General features: G+C 43.9%; 1 pseudogene across 1 annotated transcript in view; it reads left to right on the forward strand.

The window, feature by feature from the left end:
- Positions 1-20,484, forward strand: part of LOC307234705 (eukaryotic translation initiation factor 4 gamma 1-like) — a 53,390-nt pseudogene that overhangs the window by 22,911 nt on the left and 9,995 nt on the right. The window contains exons 9-21 of the transcript XR_013844787.1: positions 2,777-2,928; positions 9,902-9,994; positions 10,381-10,468; positions 10,943-11,927; positions 12,077-12,165; positions 13,870-14,053; positions 16,081-16,214; positions 16,477-16,636; positions 16,862-17,256; positions 17,922-18,068; positions 18,209-18,445; positions 18,775-18,879; positions 19,845-20,141. The product of XR_013844787.1 is annotated as a eukaryotic translation initiation factor 4 gamma 1-like (transcript). The remainder of the gene's footprint in view (positions 1-2,776; positions 2,929-9,901; positions 9,995-10,380; positions 10,469-10,942; positions 11,928-12,076; positions 12,166-13,869; positions 14,054-16,080; positions 16,215-16,476; positions 16,637-16,861; positions 17,257-17,921; positions 18,069-18,208; positions 18,446-18,774; positions 18,880-19,844; positions 20,142-20,484) is intronic.

The following is a 20,484-nucleotide window of genomic DNA, read 5'->3' on the forward strand; positions in this document are numbered from 1 at the left end:
TGTTTGGGGCTGCCTCTTTTCATTTTATTTTCGCCCCTGACTGCATTAGCAGGTAAACTTGAGAATCTTGTCCATTGCTACTTGTTCATAATCTGCATCACCAACCTCAATGGACTTCTTCACATCATCAACTTCTTCCATTGTAACAACATGTATGTCTAGGGGTCTCCTCCGGTGATTCTTGAAAATATTCGGTTTCATCGTCACATTCAGCTAGAAATCCACTGTTTGAAATGTTCTCCAAGTCCGGGATAATGGCAATATCAGATTCAGCATTGTTGTCCGAGAACTGACCATCTTCGCAGAAAATTAAGTCCAGTACACACTGCTTACACTGACTTTGATCTATCGCACTGGTCAGATTAAGGTCGGCGATATGATTTAGAACTTCCGCCACCCGCTTCTCGTAATCCATAACAACACGGAGATGAAAGTTTCACAGACAAGTGAAACCGAAGGCTCCTCGTCTTATTAACAGAAGTGACGTCAGCTTTTCTGTTGGTATACGCCCCCTAAACAACCATGTATCCAGGTGTGTATATAAAACACGTAAGATTCAAAGGTTGAACTCTATCAAAACAATTTCACATTGTGGCTTCACATCACATGGAATGTGCAGGAATGATCTTCACCTGGACGGTCGCTTTAAAGGAAACGATCGATCTGCATTGTTCAGCACTGTTCAGAGTCTTGGTAAGTGAACTGTGTTTCCCCATGTAATCTAACAGGAATATTCAACTTGACGGTTTAACATTTATCTACTAGTTATAAATCAGACTCGGTTTTGAAAATAACATTGAGAGATGAAAAAAAAAAAAAGAAAGGTTTTTTCAACTTATTTGGCGGCTCCTGGCAATTTTAAAAATGTCTGCTTGTATCAGGAGTAAGGTTTCCACTTCTGAAGTCTGGTTTTGCTGCGGTGGGTCACATATGACAACCGCAACGAGTGAGAAAGTGAGAGCGGTTGAACCGCAGCGGTTCCTGTGGTGGAATTGTGCCATGGTCAGAAGGCCTACCTACAGATTAGAATAACTGGGGTTTTCCAACTTGTGAAGTATGTGGAATAGCTAGTTTGGGATCTTGGCCCTTTCTTTCGTTGGTCATTTAGCAACCTCACAGGTATACCGTAAGCACAAAGCGGTTTCTGTGCCTTTTAGAACTCGGCCTTCACCCCGATGGCAACTAGTCTCAAAGTGATGAATTTTCTCTGTTGTGCACTCCTTATAAAGCTCCTTGATGATCCTGTACTGTTTTCCAATGATTGTACTTGTACAATATTACCATCTTTAAGTCAAATTTCCAGATGTAAAACTGAGGGCCAATACTTAAGGTGGGTTGCACAATACGGTTCAAATTTTAAACTGGATTAAATCCAGGGTTAGCTTTTAATCCTTTTGCACCTAGTACACTAAACACTAAACCTAGTTTATAGTTAAATTGTAATCTTGGTTTAAAGTTTTCTAAAACTTTCGACTCTGATTTAATCTCTGATTAGCGGTTGACTTCAAACAGACATTTGGGGTGGTTTAACTGAAAGAAATGCATGATCTTTGGGGTAGATGGAGCAAAATTATGAACAGAAAATGAAAAATATGGAAAATAATTGACAGATGGTTGTGTTTCATGATAATTCAGTAATAAAGCTAAACAGAAAACGTTTATATTGTTATACAATAACGATACCAGTTTTGTGTTTCCCTTTTATTGAAACAATTACAATTAGGAATCTGGCTTTATAGTCTCGTTTATTTTTATTTTTTCCTACTTTTTTAATCAGCCAGTACTATTTCAACACAATTGTTAATTGTTTTGTCTATTTTTGTCGTTCTGTTTCCTATTTATTTTTTTTATGTTATAATTTTAGCTACATAGCTATGCTATTGTTTGGTAAACAGCCTAACGTTTTTACTTACATTGTTGCATCCACACGTATAATCATCTGCTATTTTGTTTTTTTATAAGCTACATGTTAGCTTCATTGTTAATAAATACCAGATCCACTTACTTGTTGATATTATTTATTACTAGCCTAGCACATCTAGATTTAAATGTCAATCTCAAGTGCAATTCATTAATCTCATTAAAAAGTTTTACTAATCTTACATTAAATTTAAGTGTTGCAACAGATCTCATAGTTTTAATCTTCAATTAATATATTTTAAATTACGGTTAATAAACTGATTATCCCTCATCTTAGATTGAGGAATCCTTGTTGGTGAAATCCACACTTAAGGTGTAGGATATAAGCAGCTATTAAAAGTTTGTGTGTGTGTGTTCACACATGCATGCTTGACTCGTGACATATCTTTTTAGGATTGGGTTTCTTTTGATCCATCCTTCCTCATGTAAATTGCTTGTTAAGAATCTGCCCAGTGTAATGTAGTGAGAATGAATGCCCCAAGGCTTTGTCACAATGATATAAAGTTAAAGCGTTAAGAAAGGTCTCACTGGCCTTCGCTTTGGCAGGGACGCAAATCATATTACAGATGGTTCGTTACACCAAGAAGGCTTCTTTCACTAAGCCAAGCCCAATAACCTCTCTGTCACATTTTAACTTTGTAGTGGCTATAAAACTAGCTTTAGCACACAATTTATCAGGAGTAAGGTTTCCAAATAACAACGGTTTGGAACGTCAGTGATGCAGGTAAATGCAGGCCATGCTACGTTGGAGAACTGTAGTGTGTGCCAAGCCGATGTCTTCCTGTCAGTTACTGTGTGGCTGTAGGTGTGTAGTCGTGCGACATGTTGACAGTCATTCCTCTTGTTTGGTCCATAGCAGGTGCCTACTACCCAGCCCAGCCCCAGTTCCCAGCCCCAGTGCAGGCAACGCCTGTTATCATGAACCCTGCGCCCCAGCAGCAGCCACCTCAGCAGCAGCCGCCCCCCCAGCTCCCCCAGCACATCGCCGCCAAGCGGGAACGAAAACAGGTACGGTACGCCTCCACCAAACACCGCGGCCCAACTGCATGTTATGCCTAAACTCTGCGCAGTGTTGTCTTTTTCAATGCTGAAAACATGTTTAAACATGTTTAAACTAATGTCCAGCATACTTTACTATGGCCTCTCAATCATATATCATCCACTTCCTTTCACCGGCGTCTTGTCCAAAAAATGCATTGTGGGATACACTTGTCAGCGTGGTGTGGAGTGGTTGATTGCTTCAATATTGTCACCAGATGATCTGTTCTGGGTGTTGTATGCCATCCTGGTACTTTTGTCATACTATGATTTCGGGCATACGAAACAGTGCTCTGGCGTACCAAATTCGTATGCTGTTTTTGAATGCAGCATTTGACTTTGGATTTATCACTTTTTCAGTTTAAAACAACAAACTGCTTCAACGGAGCGAACCAAATAATCTCTTTCATTACTAAGTCGCTGAAGTAGTTAGTACTAGGCATCAGGAATTATAATGACTAAAGGCGCCACATTCCACAAGCTTATTTTTTCATTTCATGATGTAATTTTGTTTTTTTTCCTCTATTGTAAGTTTTGTTTGAGCAAAATAATTAAAAACATCCCATTTATAACCTCTCACCTTATATTTAAAGGGGGCCTATTCTTTCCTTATTTTGTATCATATATATTATGTTACAATGTGTGATGTTCATATTAGATGTGGCCAAACTGTCAAATAATGAGGTAAACTAATGACAAAGTAATCGCTGTGAGAAAAACACTTCTGAACGCTCTGTGTACAGAGGTTCTTTCTACTCTATGCACGAGGTGACGTCAACTCGTCACGGATTTCTTTATATGGTGATCTGTTCCATCCGATCCACTGTGTGTTCCTCCAAACAAAACCAATAAAAAATAGTCTGTTTTTATTGTAGATGTGTTTATTTTAGCGAGAGTCCCGGTGCAGTGTCTGTGTCCCACAAGCTTGGAGAACAGCAAGCAAAGTCGGAACAAACTTTCAAATTAAGCCTTGTAGATCTGATATGAGTGAAGATTCAGCAACTCGATTGCTTATTTCTCGCCTCAAATACAGTCGGAGCGACTTGAAGAGGGCTGTCCCAGCTGGTTGACAGCCGAATTGCAACCAGCTTCCGGCCAGTTTCCAGCCAACCACCAGGCGACTCCCAGCCGGCTGCCAACCGGCTGGAATCCCCCTCCCTCTCATGTGTCCTGACAGGGTGTGTTTAATTTCAACTGTAAACACAGCCATTCATTCAATTGCAGTGTCTCATCATGAGATGGCGCTAACTTCACAAAAAACAGTCACATTTCAGAGGGAGATTTCAGTTGACCCTTGATATTGTCCTTTGAACCTTGACCAGAGGTCATCTTTCAAAGTTTAATTGTTTTTTTGTCTTATGAGAACAGGTTTTAAAGCTTTATTTTAATCTACATGTTGCACAGCTTTTTAATTTCAGAATAGCAGCTACTTTTTTTATTTACATTTTAAAATTACAAAGTTCAAAAGTTTGTAATCAGAGCACTCAAATTAGGTCGAAGTAATTTTAGTTTCAAGTTCATTTTTAAATACTTGATAACAATGCAAGCATGATTACCAGTAATGAGATTCTTGGTCTCAGAGCCAACTCAACTTTACATAATACGTAACGTTAGGGCATAGTATTGATTAATATAAAACAGTATTTACAAACAGAATTTAAAGAGTATTTAAACAGTTTTTAAAAACAAATTTTAAAAATCTAAAATGGAAAGAAGTAGTGTAGTATAAGTAATATAAAAGTATTTACCTAAAATAAAGACAAAATAAAATGCAGACAATAATGACAGCGAATCAACTTGATTGTGGACATTTTAAATAGTAGTGGGCCACAACAATGCATTGTCATACTGAACGGCAAGATAGACACAATGTTGTAAGACAGACACTGCAATGTACTAGCAAGAGGTAAGACAAACAGGAATGCAATTCCATACTTGATACATTAAAGTGACTAGTCGTAGATGATGTAAACAGCAGTTTTCCTTATTTTTAAAGTGTATGGATTCAGTCTTTGGCCTTTTGGTTTCAAAATGAAGGTTTTTGAACTATCTGATTTTTATTTTACTGAAAATGTTTGTGAAATATCACAACCAATTTCTTCACTTGGGGCCCCTGTGTCGATTTCCAAAGAAACAACAATGGCACAATAAAATGCTAACAATCAGTCAATCAAACTCAATCTACTAAAAACACAACGTGTATATAATTTAATTATATTTATAATTTATATAATAAATCATTTGTACAAACGTTAAAGACACTAATCAGTGTATGGATCCTTCTGAACACTCAAGATTGTTTTACTGTGGACACAATTTTAACTCCATGGTTTACTTCACGGATTAGTTGCCAATTATTTAATACATTGGCAACTATTAATTAAGAATTATTAAGAAGACCTGTATTATAATAAACTGGATATTTGATTCTCCCTCTATAGAGAGGGGGCCATTGGTCAGTGGGAATTTTCTCCTCAGTGAAAAGGGGGTTGATTCCATTGGAATGTGGCGGTTTTCCTCAATAGGTCTGCGTTTGCATACGTATGGGTTATGTGTGGGGGCTTCCAGACCTGTTGGTTGATACAATGATCGGTCATTAAGTGCAAACAAAGAGATAGCCCAAGGCTTTACCTGCAGTCTGCTTCGATAGTCACTCAAAAATGGTGGTGCTGCCTCCATTAGAGATAAGTACTGTACTCTTGTGTGAAAGTTTTAATGTGGGAGGCTCCAATACAAATGATTGTTGAAAAAAACAATAATAAAAACTGAAAGTAGGAAGCAATAGGTAAAACAGCAAAAACATGTGATAAACAATAAAGGGTGATGCAGCAATACAGATAAAAATGATCTCATACAATCATGAGTCATTATGCACAGGTGGTCAATTACACTTGTGTGTGTGCATTAGTTGTCGTTCTCAAAATCAACAGGGATCGATAGATATGAAAATCTTGAATTTATGAATTTACAGTAAAGCAGCTGAAATTATGCTATGCTATGTACATTATGCCTAACCGCCATACTGTACTCATGCTAAATAACAGGCATCAGTAGTTCACCCTTGGATATTCCCCTTTGGATTTTGTTATGTTGTTGTCATGTTGATTATATCGCGATACACGATATACACAGATCAGCTACAGCATTAAAACCACCAACAGGTGAAGTGAATGACATTGCTTATCTCATTCCAATCACACCTATCAAGGGGTGGGATATATTAGGCAGAAGGTGAACAGACAATTCTTGAACTTGATGTGTTGGAAGCAGGAAAAATGGCCAAAGTGTAAGGATCTGAGAGACTTTGATACGGGCCAAATTGTGGTGGCTATCCAAGTATCCCAAAAACGGTAAGTCTTGTGGGGTGTTCCCGGTATGCAATGGTCAGTAATGGTCAGTTCCTTGGACCACTAAGGAAGGAAAACCGGTGAACCAGCGTCAGGGCCATGGGCCCATTGATGCGCGTGGGGAGCGATGTTTAGCCCGTCTGGTCCAATCCCACAGAAGAGCTACTGTAGCACAAATTGCTGAAAGTTAATGCTGGCTATGATAGAAGTGTCAGAACACACAGTGTATAATGGCTTGCTGCTTACGGGGCTGTGTAGCCGCGGACTGGTCAGCGTGCACATGCTGATCGTCTATTCAAATAACCTCTTGAATCTTGACCCCTGTCCACCGCTGAAAGTGCCTACAACAGACACGTGAGCGTCAGAACTGGACCATGTAGCAATGGAAGAAAGTGGCCTGCTCTGATGAATCACATTTTCTCCTTCATCAAGTGGATTACCGGGGTTAGGGTCCGATCCGATTGAGCATCTGTGGGATGTGCTGGAACAATCCATGGTGTCCCCACCTTGCAACTTACAGGACTCAAAGCAACACTATGTAACTTTTCGCCTTAAAATAACAACTTCAAAATCATTTTGATGGTACACTGAATTAGTATATCGAGAATGGCACCTCTTTCATTCCCACCCACCCCCCGAACACCTGTTCTTGCACTAACTTCTGTGTTGGGGTACTAAACCACGGGAAAAGTGCATTATGCTTCACAGCACTACGTCACTTGGTAATAATGCTCATGCAAAACGTAGCCGCTCCACCTCCCCAATGCCATGGGAGAGACGGGCCAGTGCCAGCCGCTATAATCTAGGTGTACATTATATCTGCATTTGCAACATAGACTGTTATTGAGGTGTTACCGATAAGATTCAAATTTGTAGGGTAAAATAAATTATTTTCGGATACCGGACTGAGTTTAACGACAGTGGTGTATAGGTGCAATTGCACTCAGAAACTGTAGGGGCGCCAAATATCAAAAGTTACATAGCACTGCTTTAAAGGTTCTGCTGCTACCGTCTTGGGGCCAGATACAACAGGACATCTTCAGTGGTCTGTGCTGTGGACGCCTCAAGGCAAACTCCAGCCTGTTCTCAAGGGCCTTGGCCCACACTGCTCCGTTGGCCTGCACGGTCTTACCTAGGGCTGGACGGTATATAAAGTACACTGGTATGAAGCTGCCCTTTGGCATGGATATTGACTTTACCCTGCAGACCGGCGGAGCCCTCAAAGATCTAAAGTAGGGTTAGTGTTGATAACGATTTTCCCATACGTATCGATTCCAAATATTTGAAACCGTTTCAATACTAATTTTCCACACTATCGATATACCTGTAGCAGCTGTGCTGCACCCTCTCTCTCTTCTCTCTGACAACCGGTTGACAAACACCACAGCTGCACTCCGCGTCTCTGTGTAGGGGGGCTCTGTGCAGGGCTTTCGTTGCAAAGTGCGTGTTTGTGGCACTGAAAAGTTGTTTTCCTGCTCCGTAACTTGTTCTACGACCCCATCGCTTGCTCTATTAGTAGTTCTAGCCTTCCAACCCATAGAGAACAATATAAAACCCATGTCAAAGCTAATACTATCTCACTAGCCCTCTTGTTTAACTGTAACTGGGAACTGGAATTGTTATTTTTTTTTAATTATTGAAATATCTCAATAAATTTCAGTTTTTTATAAAAAAAAAAATTGAATTACAATTATCAGAAATCGCGGAAGACAGCAAAAAGTTGGAAGCATTTAAATTGAAATGTTAATAAAAATCTATATACCTTGATAGATACTGTTACTGTTGGTGCTTCAAATTAAGCATTGTTTGAGCGAGTGCATCCGTGCAAAGATTTAACTACTGTGTAGTTCAGTAACAAATGGTCTGTTACCTACCTGCATGCTCTAAAAATGAGAAGTGTGAATTCAATATAACAGTGGTGGTTTGAATTTGGATTTTCCAGCCCCAGCAAAGCACAAAACCCCACAACTACCCTCCGCTGTTAACTCTTCCTTCTGGTCTTAGTTGCAAAATCTGGAACATTTAAAATGTCCCTTTTGGTTCCATTTCTCTCTCTCTGTCTCCCTCGCTCGTGCCCTGTGTCTGAGGGAGGGGAGGGCTCCACGTGGCTACTGGTCTCCTCCCCCTTTAGAGCCGGAAGAGCTAACACCCCTCCCTCTTTCCCTCTGGTCTGCTGCTGTGGCATTCCCCTTCCTCCACCCTCTCTCTGTTCCCCTCCTAAAGGGGAGAGCCTGTTCTAAAAAAAACAAAAAAAAAACATTCATGAGCAACTTCTGCGTGAGTGTGTTGGATGAGAGAGAGAGAGAGAGAGAGGGAGGGGTGGAGTGAGGGGAGTTTCTTTCACTAGCTCGAGCTCATTCGATAATGTTTGAGCACTTTTTCTTTTTTTTTTTTCCAGGAATTGCTCCCACCCGCCCCCGACCCGCTCCGTGGCTCTTTCTGACTGTCTGTTAGCCTCAGTGGGCGGGGGTGCACATTCCTCTACCATAGCTTTACAAGGCCAGTCGCTCTGTCGCCCCCCCCCCCCCCTCACACACACACACACACACACACACACACACACACACACACACACTCTCTCACTCGCCTGTTCTGTACGTGAGAGAGAGAGAGAGAGAGATAGACGGCTCGCTCGCTGGCTAGGAGCTTGCAAGGCCTGGCCCTTCCCTTTTCCGCGTTAGCCACCCGGGCTTAGGTGTCTGTGTGTGTTATGTGTGTGCGCGCACACGTGTTACAGCGCGGCAACCGCTAGCCACTTTGAGCCGCGATGCTGGATCGTCGTGTTGAAGACCGCGCTCACCAGGGGAGGCTTCAGGACCAGCAGCACAACTCCAGTCCCAGGATGGGAGAGGCCTGCTAGTTTTCTCCAGCGTTCAGGGACATAGAAGGACACTGCCAGGTAAAGCTCCCTTGAGAGAAAGAGAGAGAAAGAGAGAGCATTGTGGCTCTTGCCAGTTCATGACAGCCTCACTCTTCTGCAGTGTGGAAGTGAACTAGAGAGGAACGGTGTGTTTGAAACTAAAACATGTGCATGTTAAGTGGAGGCACTCCTTGGAAGTGAGTTTCAGCCTTTGTGTAAATCTGAGTTGTGGCGAGTCACGTTGTTTGCTCTTTGAGTCGGTGATTATGCGAGCCAGGCATTTTTGCAAAGGCTCTGCCTGGGCTGGAATTTGTTGGGGAACTTGGATCAAAGTTGGACAACTTTGTACGCAGCCAAACAAATCAGAGAGTGTGATTTTACTAAAATAGTCACTCTCGCGAATAGGCAGAATAGCTTCCATGCAGGTTTGTTCATTTGGCGGTTGATTCTCAGTACGTCCTCTCAGAATGTGAGTTGAGAGCAAAACGGCTAGCTAGCCGCAGCTCCAAACCAGAGACAGAATGCTCAAAGGCCTGCTGTCCCGTGGCAATGCATCATGGGAAGCTGCGCTTGCTTCTCTCCTTGCTCTGAAACTGCCTCTCCTTCTTTCTCTCTTTTTCCTCCTGATCAGTGGGAGGAAAAAGAGGCTGATCTTCCCCTCTCCCCGCACCAATTGCATTCGTTATTCGATGTTCTTGGGCTCCTCACATGTTCTCCCCTCTTTCTGTCCCTCTAGATAAGAATACGAGACCCAAACCAAGGAGGCAAAGACATCACCGAGGAGATTATGTCAGGGGGCCGCAGTGGCTCCACCCCCACCCCACCACAGGTCAGCGACATGGGATCGAGCCCCCAGCACGCACACAAACACACCCACCACATCACAAATCAACTTCCTACAGTCTGCTCAGGCCGCCTTGTTGTAATGTCTCAGTGATACTTATACATTTGCATCTTCAGTTACTTCTGTTTGCACAGTGATTGTCGGTCTGTCATTCACACATTTGGCTGTGACCCAAACCCAAACAAATGTCTGATCAGGAGTCACGCTCTCAGAATGACTCATAACTGCGTGGCCCACTTAGACAACTGGGGGACCGATGCGAAGCCTGTTTTCTGTTTTCTAGTCAAGTGGAAAATCTCACTGCTGATGTAATGAGAAATTTTCAGGGTGACGTCTCATGTTCTCTGTTTTTGTGTATGTGTTTCCATCAGTCTGTAATATCTGGATCAGAAAGTCCAGTAGTGCCACAGGCGAATGGTGAGATTGTGACAGCTGCTGCACCAGCACTGGTCAGACCAGGTAAATGGGTGCCACATACCCCCACATACACACACACACACACACACACACACAACCAAAATTGCTCTGGTATTCCCTTATTTTGCTCTTCTGCAGAAGCATAAAAAACGTGGGCAATTGCCACATAATCATATAACATAATAAAAGTATTCATATTGTGTACTAGGGCTGGTATTTTAGTTATTCTAATATTCTGATATAGTTAAATGTTGTCTTCATGGCTGCATTACAGTAAATTCATTAAGTAACAAGTAAGTAATAAACAGAATGTTTTAACTTTTTTAATCAGTGCCTCTGCCTGCTTGGTCATAATATTCACATCACTAATGATTGTTTCCTGAATATTGTAAATATGTGTACAAAACTTCTGAAAGCACCAATATTCAACCCCAACCCCAACACAACAAATTATCAATTATTGTGTACTTTATTTTTTTTAAGTAACATCTGTCTTTGTGGGCGGCGTTTCTCCAGATGACCAAGGGAAGCCCTCGCCTCCGTCAAAGACCCCAGAGCTTAGCGAGAGCGAGCCTGCAACCGCAGAGGCCCCACCCTCCTGTGACACAAACACTAAAAGCCCGTCCCCGTCGTTCCCCAAGGACGTGCCTGCCTCCTTGAGCGACGCCCCCCTTGACACTACTCTCGCCCCCTCACCCAGCCCTCCTGTGCCGGACGTGATGGACGCCCCACCACAGCGGGAACCCACCCCCACGCCCCCCCTCAGCTCCCGAAGTGCCGGCGTACCCTGCGCCCCTCCCCGACCCTCTCCCCACCTCTGCCGCCAAGGACAAGGTGGAGGAAGAGGGTTCAGAGCCGAAGGAGGCGAGTGAGGAAAGTGAGGAAAGTGAGGAGAGTGAGGAGCGTAAAGCGGATTTGGAAGTGGAAGCCGCAGTTACCGTGATGTCCGCGCCAGCCCCCAGCACCAATGGAGTAGCGGAGGCGGATTCTGCAGGGCTCTCTGTGGATCTGCCCCCCAGCCAGCCGGAGGCCCCGCTGGAGTCTCCCATCGCCCAGCCTGAAGAGCTGTGCCTGCCCAACGGCCTGTCACTGCCAGCCCACCAGGACCCCGAGACCCCCACTGGCAGCTCCGCTGAGTGTGACGACAGCCCGATCGCCGAGCCGGACATGGCACAGACGCCCGCCCTCCTCCCCCAGGCCGAGCCAACAGCCGCCATTCAGGCCACCCTCGATACCAACGCAGAGCTTGAACCTAGCCTGCCGACCCCAGTCTCCACGGAGACCGCTGCCACGGTTACCGCCACAGTCGCCCAGGTCGACGCCCAAATGCCAGCAGTCGTGGCCGAGACGGGAACAGTTGTGCCAATAGAGGCCGCCGTCACATCCGACGCAACCCCGGAAACTGCACTCGCCCCTCCCGCCCTAGAGGAGAGGGAGAGGGAGGACATCCCCCTTTCTCTTCAGACGGCTGCCCCTGCTGCCGGGGAGACGGCTATGCAAGGTGAGTCCGTCTGTGGCCTTGGTCAACCTGTCAAACCCTAAACACACTCATACTGGAACAGAGCTGCCAGTGAAGACTTACTATTGAGTGTGTGTGTGTGTGTGTGTGTGTGTGTGTGTGTGTGTGTGCGTGTGCGTGTGTGCGCACAGCTGCTGTGTCTGTGCCAAAGAAAAAGAGGAAAATGAAGGACCTGAACAAGAAGGAGGCTGTGGGCGACCTCCTTGATGCCTTTAAAGAGGTGAGTTCAGCTCACAACGTTCCCGGCTTGTTGTTTGGTCCAAAGCCTTAATTCAGTGGTACGAGAACACGCACAGATCACCATGTTTGTCTCAGGGTTCCTACCGGGTGCTTGAAGTGGTTGAAATTTGTCTTTCAAATGAACTACTGGAACACCTTGAAAATAGCTCATTTTGTGCTGAAGTGCTTGAAGAAAATTGCATCATCGAAAACCTGTGATATCCCCCCTGGTTTTGTTATTAGAACCAAAATGTAATTTTTTTTTCTTTTCAGAAACACTTACTACATAGATTTTGCCAGGAAATGTAACTTTAATGGATTCAGTGTTTGGAAATAAACACTTATAATAGTAGACGACAATGAGATTATTATATATATATATATAAAATAGATATATCAATATAAATAATAAACAATGAGACTAAGATTATATTTTATTTAATAAAGATCAATTGAAAATTAATTATAATTGTTTAGCGTGAAGTTTAAATGCTTGAAAGTGGGGAAAAAATAGGACTTTAGGTCTTTAGGACTATAGGTCCTTGAATTAGCAGTGTTCCTACGCAGTATGGAATTTGATTTTAGTCATTTCCAGGTCTGGATAAGTATGGAAAAAATAAAATCGAGTATTTGTGTTTCAAGACTATTTCCCCTATTCTGTTTTCTAAAATATAAATTCTGAATTTCTTTGATTGAAATTGATCGTACAAGCAGAGTGTTTTTCATTCCCTTGGGAGCAAGCAGCCAGCAAAGCCAAAATGTTTACCACTGTGTGAAAGCGTGGGCCGGAGCAAAATTTTGAATTTCGTCGAAAGCAAGGCAAGAAGTATGGCGTGCGACTGAACACACAGTCCTACGAAGAGCTGCCTCTACGCCTGTCGGTCACAGCCTGCATAACAGCTCTGCCCCAAGTGCCTTATAGCTCTACCAAATCCGGACATCCGCGACCAAATTGGTTTGAAAGAAAATGTGGCAATATCTTTGCTTTGCATATATACATAGAAAATATTAAGCTTGTCTGAACATTTGAGTTATGCAGTGATGTAGTTATCAGAAAAGTAAACGGTCCTTCTTTTCTGCGTAAGGAACCATGGCTGCATTCATCGTCCATTCTATGGGCACAGTGAATAAACAAGGCTGCACAGATGGCATGAAAATGTTATTGTTTAACATTTTTCCCCAGCTCATTTTCAGTTCTTATATATAAAACAGACTAAAAAATATGGGGGGAACAATAACATAATTTATTTAATATGTTAAGGGAAAATAATATGAGTATAGGTAGCACTGGTTAGTTTACTTGCTCTTTGGGTCGTCCAACTTTCTGTGTAGGGGTGTGGACTGAACAGCCACAATGGTTAATGCTACTTTTCTAGGGGCTGGCTTGACAATCCCTGGTTGAACTGTGGGTTTAGTGTTAATTGATTTGTATGAGCTACAGTACCTAGCTACAATCTTCTGGCTATTATTTGGCAACATAATATCATACATAGTGACATAGTAGCAGTTGGATTTTAAAACCCATTTATTTTCATAATAAACATCCAGCTATTTTATACTCAGATGTCAAATATGGTCTGAAAATCCTACCAAGAAGTCTGGAAATTTGAGTCTGGAAAAGTATGCAATTTTGAAGTGGAGAATATGTAAGAACCCTGCAGAATGAACCCTGTTGTCTGCCCTTCTACCAACCTCTCTTTAGCAGGAGCAGGTGGCAGAGGCCACGCCCACCCCAGCACCAGAACCCCAGGCGCCTGCCGCTGCCGCCACCCCGTCCGCTTCGGAGGAGTCCGACCTGACCTGGGAGGACAAGGAAGACAAACTGGACGCCGAGAACATCGAGCCGGATTCCCCTGAGTCGACTGACAAGAAGTACAAGTACAAAGATGGTGGGTTCCCTGCACACTATCCTCAGGGCTCCAAAACCGTTTCACCCAGGGTCCTCTAAACAATCGATTCTCAACCTTTTTAGGTCCTCAATTTCATACACATTATGCTGAGTTCAGACTACGTGATTCTGGCCTAATTTTTCACTCAGCGACAGGTTCTTGGAGATCGCCGAGCAAAGCCCCAGATCAGAGGAAAATCATAGCGCGCTCCCGTGAGCAACAAGTGTGTGGTGTGAACTGCTCACAACGCGATCCTACTGCTCACTGAGCACAGGTTTAATATCTGGTCGCGTCAGGATCGACTTGGGAGTGAGGCAATGAACTATAGCTAATAAGAGCAGACACGGGGGTCGGGGTGGGGGGTCAAGAATGAGAGACAGGGAAATGGCAGTGCACGGTGCAGCAGCCAGAAACACCTATAATTAAATATATTTCTTATTTCATTTCTGCTTTTATCCAGTTTTTACAATAATAATGAATATAATAAAAGATAAATAATCCTGTCCCAAGCATCACATTGCGTCATTTCTTGTGTTGCTCCTCGTGTGTTTTCGTGACATTTACATTTAGTCATTTAGCAGACGCTTTTATCCAAAGCGACTTAACAAGGGAGAATAACATTCAAGCTACATTGCGACAGAGATTAGTGTAACAACAACATTAGTGTAACAATAAATACTGCTAAGTAGTGCTAAGTAATTGTAGGTTAGGAGAGGAGGTCCTCACTGAAGAGCTGGGTCTTCAAGTGCTTCTTAAAGACAGAGAGGGAGGTCCCTGCTCTGCTCATTTTTGGCAGCTCGTTCCACCAACGTGGAACTACAAATGAGAATAGCCTGGATTGCCGTGGCTGTACGGCCGGCAGAGCCAGGCGACGCTCATTTGACGAGCGCAGCATCCGGGGGTTAACATGTGCTCTTACAAGAGCATTTAAGTAGGTGGGAGCATTCCCAGCAATCACTCTGTAGGCCAGCATGAGAGACTTGAACTTGATGCGAGCAGCTACAGGTCACCAGTGGAGCTCGATGAGCAGCGGAGTGACATGTGCCCTCTTTGGCTGGTTGAACACCGGTCGCGCCGCCGCATTCTGTGACAAAACGTAGTTTGGAGACCCGACAGACTCGTCGGGCATTCCTCCTGGTGAAAGATCGTGTAATGTGTGATCCCTGTCGCCGATCAGTCATGTAGTGTGAAACCACAAGACTGCAAAATTCCTTATCACAAGACAGAAAGTTGTGTAGTGCGAACAGTACAATGATCTAACGACTTTGAAAGACGTGTAGTGTGCCCGTGGCATTAGGCCGTGGAACCCAGGATTTTGTCTCTGCAACCCTGATCTGAAAAGATTTTTATTGTTATATATTATTGAGTGTCTATATGATAGTAAGGGAGGTCAATTAAATGTCATTAAAGTACATTCTCTCATGCAATGTCTTTTAGATTAAATAATGGTGAGGTTTAACTATTAATCACCTTGCTGGAGGTTCCCAAACACCACATTGTGAACCTCTGCACTAGACCTGCTCTTTTAAGTTTCACTTTATTGTAAATGTGGGTGTGGTGTCAGTGTCTCTCCCCTGCTAACCTGTGTCAAACATCACGGTGCAATGAAACAGTGGCAGTATAATAACACATGATTTCTGAGATACATCTGATTGATTACCACTAGAAGTATTGCCTTCCTTTTCACCAGAATTTTGTCATTGTAACGTTCTAGGGAAACAGAAGATTGCATTTGCAGGCTTGCATGGCCATTATAAATTCCTGCCATAAAGTTGTTATTGAAGAGTTGACTATAGGGACAGAACGCGCTGGGTGGGGTTTCTTTCAAGTGTAACAGTATATTGCCAAGAAAGATTATTCCACGGGGTAGGCAGGAACTTGCATAAAACCCTGGACCTGTTTGAAGCTGACGTTCAACTGCGGCTTTAACTGGTTTTCAGAGCATTACATTTCTTCATTTTTTCGCTGCCCTGTTTTACACAGCTTGCCCTTCTCACAAACTTCACGCTCTCCTCTTCCTGATCTAGAACAATGGAAACCGATCGACCTGGAGGACAAGAAGAAGTATGACAGGGAGTTCCTCCTGGGCTTCCAGTTTTCCTCTGCCAGCATGAACAAGCCTGAGGGCCTGCCAGCCATCAGCGATGTGGTCCTTGACAAGGTAGACCCCTTTACACCATCTACCAGACGAGAAGTGGCTTCCACACGGAACTTATGAGGGCTGAGTATTGAGCAAGATAATTTAAGCGGGAAGTGGTTGCAAAACTTCCACACAAATTATCTATGTTGCAATTTTCAAATGTATGAAAAGCGTCAATTTATTTATAATCTTTCTCACTCACCCCTAGAATATATGAGGCACATTGTACCCACAACTTGTTTTGTCATGCCTTCATTTGTGAATTGGTTTATTTTTTAATAAGGCCAACAAGACACCTCTGCGGCAGCTGGACCCAAGCCGTCTGACTGGGATGAACTGTGGGCCTGACTTCACACCCTCCTTTGCCAACTTCGGCCGAGCTGGCATGGGGGGAGGAGGAGGCGGTGGCGGCGGCGGTGGCGGTGGCGGTGGCGGCGGCGGTGGTGGTGGCGGCAGAGGACCAGTAAGTAGCCCCTCAGCTAAATAATGTGCACATTATGCAAGTCTAAATTGATTTTGTTTGTTTGTTTGTTTGCCTTCCCCTTTCAACTACTGTCTTTTTCTAAATTTAAAGCCAGATTTGCAGACCTGATTTTCTGTGAACTATTAAGAGGCCTGAACTTCTCATTCTACCCCCCCCCCGATCCAGCCCCCGGGTATGGGCACAGGCATCGGCGGTCCACGCCGCTCTCAGCAAGGCATGAGGAAGGAGCCCCGTAAAATCATCACCACTATGTCACTCAACGACGAGGTGCAGCTCAATAAGGCGGAGAAGGCCTGGAAGCCCTCGGTGAAGAAGGTGGTACGCGGGCGGGCGCCAGAGGAACCGGAGGTGGAGAATGACCCAGAGCAGGCCAAGACCCAGGAGCTTTTCAAGCGCGTGCGCAGCATCCTGAACAAGCTCACGCCGCAGATGTTCCAGCAGCTGATGAAGCAGGTGATGGACATGACCATCGACACAGAGGAGAGGCTGAAGGGGGTCATAGACCTCATCTTCGAGAAGGCCATCTCAGAGCCCAACTTCTCCGTGGCCTATGCCAACATGTGCCGCTGCCTTATGGGGGTGAGTACTGGGGATTAATTGACGACCTCCTTTTTAAATTATTTTATTATTTAGCCCTATGAAATAATCCTATGTAATTATAAGTCATATTTAAATATTAAGCGCCTTCAAAGGCTGGGCAGTGAATTGATGTTGTGGTGTATTGTATGCAAGTGTCGTCATGTCATATGCCATGAAATTGTTTTTATACCCCATCATTAGCTGGTCAATATATCAATATAATATAGATTTAGTGATATGGGACTAGATATGGTCCGGCATTTTTGTTATTGTGATAAAGTTAAATATTTGCATGCCTTTCCCTGGCCGTAAAGGCTGCATTACAGCAAAGTAATGCAATTTTCTGAGCTTCATGGACTGTTCTGATCAATGCCTCCAAATATAATTTGAAAGCACCAATAGTAATCCTCAAAATAGTGTCAAATAATCTATATTTAAGTATCAACCAAAAAATATTGGGATAGATGATTTAGTCAATATCATATAAGACCCGAGCGTCCTCTTTTGTATCTTTAATTAACAATGTGGATAAAATATTCTCTTCAGTTTTTCACCACACGAGAACCAAATTAAATGTATTAATGAATCCACATTTAATGAGATTTTGAATGAATGAGCTTTTAATGTCTTCAATTTGAATGCTGCATGGATTCCTCCTTCCTTAGCTTAAAGTCCCCACCACGGATAAACCGGGAGTCACTGTGAATTTCCGCAAGCTGCTACTGAACCGCTGCCAGAAGGAATTTGAGAAGGACATGGATGACGACGAGATCTTTGAGAAGAAGCAGAAGGAGCTGGATGCCGCTACAGGGGTATGGAGTGCTTTCCTAACCACGTATTGGTGTTGCTTTACGGGAAAGTAAGGGCTCATGATGCTGAGGGCTGTACGATTCCAAGGGGTCTGTTTGAACTCGCTGCCTTGCATGACCACAGCTTCGCTCTCCCCTGTCAGGATGAGGTAAAGCAGCGGCTCAAAGATGAGCTGAAGGACTCCAAGGACAAGGCGCGGCGGCGCTCGCTGGGCAATATCAAATTCATCGGCGAGCTGTTCAAGCTCAAGATGCTGACGGAGGTCATCATGCATGACTGCATCGTCAAGCTGCTCAAGAACCACGATGAAGAGTCGCTGGAGTGCCTGTGCCGGCTGCTCTCCACTATCGGCAAGGACTTGGACTTCGAGAAGGCCAAGGTGTGAATACGTGTACTGCCGCAGGAAATATCTATTGGGGGGGAGGAAAGTCAGTTAATTTAAAATATGTATATTTGCTTTGCCTTGGTAAAGATTTGAAGAATGTGAATGTTGAACATTAAGAAAAAGATTCGGGGAAACTGAATGGCAAGAGTAAAATCTAAAATTTCATGCAAATTGAGCAGAAAAATTGCCTCTGATACAGAATTTTCACAAAATGCAACCATCCAATCGGTTGTTGGGTCTTTACTCACATTTGTGCACGCGCCATTAGTTGAAGAAGAGTCATCAACTTTGGTCACGGAAATGTGTTCACCGTCCGTCCTCAGCCTCGTATGGACCAGTACTTCACCCAGATGGAGAAGATCATCAAGGAGAAGAAGACCTCGTCCAGAATTCGCTTCATGCTCCAGGATGTGCTGGACCTCCGACGGGTAAGAATTGTTAATGTCCCTGTAGACACGCAGCACTCAAGGCATAATGACTTTGCTCCCAAACTAGCCCACATAGCGCATCGCCTGGTGCCAGTGTTGGTTGGCAAAGCAACAGTTGTTTGTAATTACTAGAGAGGTTGTTGCAATTAAATGGCCATTAGCGTTGAGGCTTAATGCGGCGTACTGATAGGAAAATGCAACAGAAAACAATAAAAACGGATTTCCCACCTTGCTACCCTTTTAATACCCGGCCGCTTTCCACAGAATCCCCATTCCCCTCGCTAAACATCGTGCGTCCTCCGGAGTTGAACTCTTGGCCTTTTTGCTTGGATGGTTTTGTACTGTACATACTGTGTGTGTGTATAATGCCGCTCACAGCCCTGTAGAAGGCCATGTCGGTCGTCCGGCCAACACGTGTGGATTTCCAAGAGAGAGAAACTTGCTCCTGAGCTCTTTAATGCAGAGCTGATCTGTGCCATTGGCCGTCCAGAAGCCCCTATGCACTCGCAGAACACGTATTTGACTGCTCTTCAGCTGTAGTTTTAAGTTCATGTTTGCGGAAATGTTTTTTCTAAGACTTATTTGTGTTTTTCCCGGGGTGACTTTAACTTACTCAAACTCCACAAGTACTACATTTGACTGTCTTTATATATCTATGCAACGCTTTGAAGCTAGGGGCGTCCATCTAACACCAGCGCATTTCCTGTCAAAATCACTTCTCAATCAAGAGTCACCCTACGGTGTATTTCTAACGCTACTCATGGACACATCACATTTACTCACTATTCTAATTATCAAGTATCATATAATTAGAATATATCATATGTCTTATTTGAACCTTGTATTATGATCCAAGGTTCCCTTCGATCTTGAATTTTGTTTAAAAAGAAATAACATGAAATGGCTTTCCCTGCCATCCCTCATTCGTCCTCTGAAACATCTGCACTGTCTCCGACCTGTCCCAGAACACCTGGGTGCCCAGGCGAGGCGAACAGGGCCCCAAGACCCTTGATCAGATCCACAAAGATGCCGAGATGGAGGAGCACAGGGAGCAGATGAAGGTCCAGCAAGTGCTCAACTCAAAGAAGGACTCTGGCGTGGGTCCAGGGGGCAGAATGGGTGGGGGCGGTGGGGGTCCTGGCGGCCGCGGGGGCCCCCACACCCAAGGCCGGGGCGGCGGGCACCAGGACGAAGGCTGGTACACGGTGCCCATCTCCAAGAACAAGCCGATTGACACCTCGCGCCTCAGCAAGATCACAAAGGTAAGGGGGAGGGCAGCTTTCAGTCCAGGTATAGACCTGTGTATAAATTAGGGTTGAATGTGTACAAAGGCTAAAACAGTCCGTATCTCATAATCCCCCCCCAAAAATGTGATACCAACATCCATATCAAACAACAGTTTTCAGCCACAATTGACACTAGAATGGATCATAATGGTTACGTTCTACCGAAGCCGAATTAGCAGTCTAAGTATTTTCCAATTCCCGCAATTTTACTGCAAAAACACATCTAAATTTTGTTTGTTTGAATTTGATCATTTCAAAATTCAAACTAAACTGGAAAATGGCTCACATCAATAGTCTTTTGCCGACTTGAAGTTCAGGA

The sequence above is a fragment of the Zeus faber genome, assembly GCF_960531495.2.
Source record: "Zeus faber genome assembly, chromosome: 9".
NCBI classification, from domain to species: domain Eukaryota; kingdom Metazoa; phylum Chordata; class Actinopteri; order Zeiformes; family Zeidae; genus Zeus; species Zeus faber.